Here is a 5,057-nt window from a genome sequence, read left to right as displayed (position 1 = left end):
GCCACCTCCTCTTAATCTGGTCATCTCCCATCAAAACTTTGCCGTCATCATCTTTTATGCACCTCACTTGGTCCAGATCCCGAGTTGTCCTCTCTCTCGCCTTAGCGAGTCGGAATAACTTCTTCTCCCCACCTTTGTTCCTTAGCTCCTCATACAGACGAGCAAAAGCTGTCGTTTTAGCCTCTGTCACTGCCATCTTCGCCTCCTTCCTAGCTACCTTATACCTTTGACTGTTCTCTCTCTTCTCCTCCTCGTCAGTGCTCCCTACTAACCTTAGGTAAGCCGCCTTCTTTGCTTCCACTTTACCTTGGACAACTGCATTCCACCACCAATCTCCTTTGTGTCCACCATAGTGGCCCGTAGATATCCCTAACACCTCTCTCGCCGCCTTTCTTATACAGTCCGCCGTCGTAGACCACATTGTGTTCGCGTCCCCACTACTTCTCCAAGCTCCCATTGCCGATAACCTTCCTTCCAACTCTTTAGCTTTATCCTTAGTTAAGGCGCCCCACCTAATCCTGGGGCGTCCTTGTACTGACCTCTTCTTCCTCCTTATCCTAATACAAATGTCCATCACCAAAAGCCTATGCTGCGTTGAGAGGGTCTCACCTGGGATAACCTTGCAGTCCTCGCACAACCTTCTGTCGCATCTCCTGAGGAGTAGATAGTCAATCTGAGTCTTCGCCACCGAACTTTGGTAAGTAACCAAATGTTCATCCCGCTTCGTAAAACTCGAGTTTGCAATGACTAGATCGAAAGCCTTGGCAAAGTCCAACAGCGCAATGCCCCCTCCGTTCCGCTCTCCGAAACCAAATCCGCCATGCACCTCAGTGTACCCACCTGCAGATAACCCAATATGACCATTGAAATCTCCTCCTATGAATACCCTCTCAGAAGGCGGTATACTACGAATAATCTCATCCAACCCCTCCCAAAATTTCCTTTTAATATCCTCATCTAAGCCTGCTTGTGGTGCGTACGCGCTAATGACATTTAAAGTACCCTCACCCACCACCAACTTAATAGTCATTAGCCTATCATTCACCCGCCTGACCTCTACCACGGACTCCCTAAGATGGCTATCTACCAGGATACCCACTCCATTCTTACCCCTCAGGACACCAGAGTACCACAACTTATACCCATCCACGTTTTTCGCCCTCGATCCGACCCACCTAGTCTCCTGGACACACGCTATATTAATCTTCCTCTTCTGCAGGATTTTCACCAACTCTATGGATTTACTCGTTAGTGAACCTATGTTCCATGACCCGATTCTCAACCTATAGGCTCCCTTTCCCCCTCTACCTCCCCTGCAACCCGACCCACCCCCTGAACCCCACCCCACACTTTGCCCCACCCGAGGAAATGCCCTTATTCTATCATCCCAGACTGTAGCCACTACACCTACAACAATCTAGAGAAGACTCGCTAGTGCACAACGTACACAAATCAAACTAGAAGGAAACACGTGGTAACTAGTATCCCAGTTTAAAGGTTTAACTATTGCGAAGTAAAGTAACAGTAATTTAGCTAACACCAAAAGGGAAACAGTAAAACAGGAGGTACCAACTCCCGACAACAAAACCTGTGACTGATTTGCTGTGCTCGATGTATTTGTACGCTCCCGCCCACTTCCTACCACCCTTGCTGACACTCGCCCAGGTTGCTCTCCTTTGTCAGTGCTCGTGCACCCAACTTGTCTCCAATACTCCGAGAATTCCTGAAAAACACAGAAAATACCACGACCCAAAAACCAGAAGGAGCTATCACCGCTACCACTGGTAAGCAAAGAAGCAGAGCACAACGATTGCTCTTTGGACAGAAAGCAGGAAATGAGCTTTCCGTTTGCAATGCCTTTATAAATCTCAAAACAAATCAAGATTCTTACTTCCCCAAACGCAAGATCTGATCTTTCCACCCTTTACTGATCGATGCCATAAGTTTATATTCGGAAGGCATTTATGTCATTTGACTCGCCTAATAAATAAGTTGGGACTATTTTAACAAAAAAATCAAAATCGAGGATATTCTTTAAAGGCCATACAGGCGAGCCTAATTTTGATTTTCTTTTTTGGTGGAGGAAATTTTTTGATCAATACAACAACAACAATAAACCTAATATATTTTTACAAGTGGGGTGTGGAGAGGGTAATGCATACCTGTGCCATATCCCTACCTAGTAAAGGTAGAGAGACTATTTCCAACAAACCATCGACTCAGAAAAGGTGAGAAGAAGAAGAAGAAGAAGAAGGAGGAGGAGGAGGAGGAGGAGGAGGAGGAGAAAGAAAACGAATGAAAAGAAAAGAATAAGTACCAAATAGTGACAATAGGGAAAGACGATAACTGAAGCGAACCCAACAACATGACGTAACATAGATTTAAGAATATGAAGATACAAGAGTGCTACTAAATCTACTGGTATGAAAAGGAGAAACTTACAACTACCTATTTACAAGTGGGGGTTATTCCGATGGTCGGCACCCCCACCCTAGGGTTGTGGGTTCAAGTCACTAAAGGAGTAATAGCTCCAACAAAAGGGGAACAAAGGGAAGGGGAATAAATAAAGTACTAATCTTCTGTCACGACCCAAAATCCACTAGTCGTGATGGCACCTAATCCAACCAGCTAGGTAAGCCAACTAATAACTATCCAATTTCAATAATATTAATAAGACAATTAAACAAAGGAATTATCTGAATCTTATACATTTCCCAATAACTGGTAGTACAAATCATGAGTTTCTAAGAATAGAGATTACAAAGATGATATGAAGTAAATACATCATCTGTTTGAAAAGTACATAATCAGAGTTTTATAATTCTAAGGCTACCATGAACAAGAGGCAGCTACAACAGGGACACAGGTACATCTTCCAATTCAACTCCCATCGAACACAGCAACGTCGGCATCCGAAATCTGCATGCAATATGCAGAAGTGTAGTATGAGTACAACTGATCCCATGTACTCAATAAGTAACAAACCTAAACTTAGATTGAAAATAGTGATGAGCTGGAACATAAGTCGGGTCCAACACCAATAATCAATAGCAATTCATAACAATGTAAGCAAGTAAATAAAGAAGAAGCTCAGAGATAAAATGTTCAGCCTTTTCACGGTTTTCCGAAAACAGTTCCGCTTTTTACGTATATCAGTGAAAAATTCAAATTCTTTACCGAAATCGTCAAAAATATGAGTAAGTTTGAAAACTGTAACTTTTTCCCTACACTTTTCATTAGGTAAATGTTTCATTTTCAGATTGCAATGAGGAAAGTACATCTTTATGCCTACATGTCAATATACACATAAAAATCATGAATGTTACCAAAACCGGGCAACAAAAGGAAAATGCATCTCTATGTATGTATCCCAAGTACGTATGTCAAACGCAATGCCTCTCAGCGATAAACTCAGGTACTCACACTCTCAGGGTGCTCAACCTCCTTGTCTAGAATTATCTCTTACCGTGCTCAATACTCAGCACACTCAATCACTCAGCACTGAACAGTACTCGTTGCAGTGTGCAACCCAATCCATAAACATGTACATAGTTGATTGTGCTCACTGGGGGTGTGCAAACTCCGGAGGGGCTCCTATAGCCCAAGCGCTATAATCCGCACGGACAACTCACGTGTTTCACGGACAACTCACGTGCTATAACATCAATATCAGAATCCACACGGATAACTCACGTGCTGCACGGACAACTCACATGCTGTATGGACAACTCACGTGCTATAGTATCAAGATCAGAGTCTGCACGGATAATTCACGTGCCATAGTCTCAATATCTCACAATCAGGCCCTCGGCCTCACCCAGTCATCAATTTCTCCAATATCACTCACGGGCTCATAATGTCATGAAACTAGCCCGACAACAATGATATGATGTATCAATAAACAACAACTTAGACTGAGATATGATATGAATGCATGAATATGATTGAGTACAAAATATCAATCAAATTAGTGAGATGATAGCAAGAAACGACCTCTATGGGTCCTAACAATATCATCATAAAGCCTATACAGGATATCTAGCACGATTTGACAACTCAGTTGCTTAATCACATGGTGGAAGCACAGATATCAACAAAATAGGACCATTAAACAGTGCCATGGAACAACAGAGTCACAATTCACAGGATGAACGCCCACACGTCCGTCACTTAGCATGTGTGTCACCTTAATACCTATCACATAACACGTAATTCGGGGTTTTATACCCTCATCATTAAGTTTAGAAGAGTTACTTATCTCAAACAAGCAAATTCCAGACGTCGAGCATGCCCATTGATGCTCTAAGAATTCCATCTCATGCGTAGCGACCTCCGAACGACTCAAAACTAGTTAATAACAACTCAAATACATCAGATAAAGCCCAAGGAAACAATTACAAATGATAAAGACCGAATCCTAAATTAAATCCCAAATCCGGCCAAAAATCACACCCGATCTCGCACCTCGGAACCCGATAAAACTCATAAAATCCGACAACTCATTCAATTACGAGTCCAACCATACTAGTTTCACTCAAATCTGACTCCAAATCGGTGTTCAAAATTCAAAAATTCATATTATGAAACTTTAGGCCCCTCTTTAAATTCATCAACCAATTGCTAAAATCGAAGATAGATTCACGAAATATAACCAAAACCGAGTAGAGAACACTTACCCCAATTCATATGGTGAAAATTGCTTCAAGAATCGCCTCAATCCGAGCTCCATATCTCCAAAAATGATAAAATGGCCGAAACCCTCGAATTGAGATTTAATAGAATCTGCCCAGCTATTACACTTTGCAAACGCGGACAATTCCACGCGTTCGCATAGAACAAATGCTCACCTGCTGAAATTCCTCTTACGCGAACGCAGCACCACAGACGCGAACACGATGAACAAAACCCCTGGAGCTAAGCGATCGCACACCACATTTCACGATCGCGAAGAACAAACATCTTACATCCTCAGGCCTTCCTTCCTACTACGCGAACGCACTGAACCAATGCCTCAACCTTCGTGAACATAGCTCTAGACTCGCGAACGCGATGGAAAA

Source organism: Nicotiana sylvestris, chromosome 4, assembly GCF_000393655.2.
Source record: "Nicotiana sylvestris chromosome 4, ASM39365v2, whole genome shotgun sequence".
Lineage (NCBI taxonomy): Eukaryota > Viridiplantae > Streptophyta > Magnoliopsida > Solanales > Solanaceae > Nicotiana > Nicotiana sylvestris.
Note: the sequence above shows the minus strand (reverse complement) of the source record.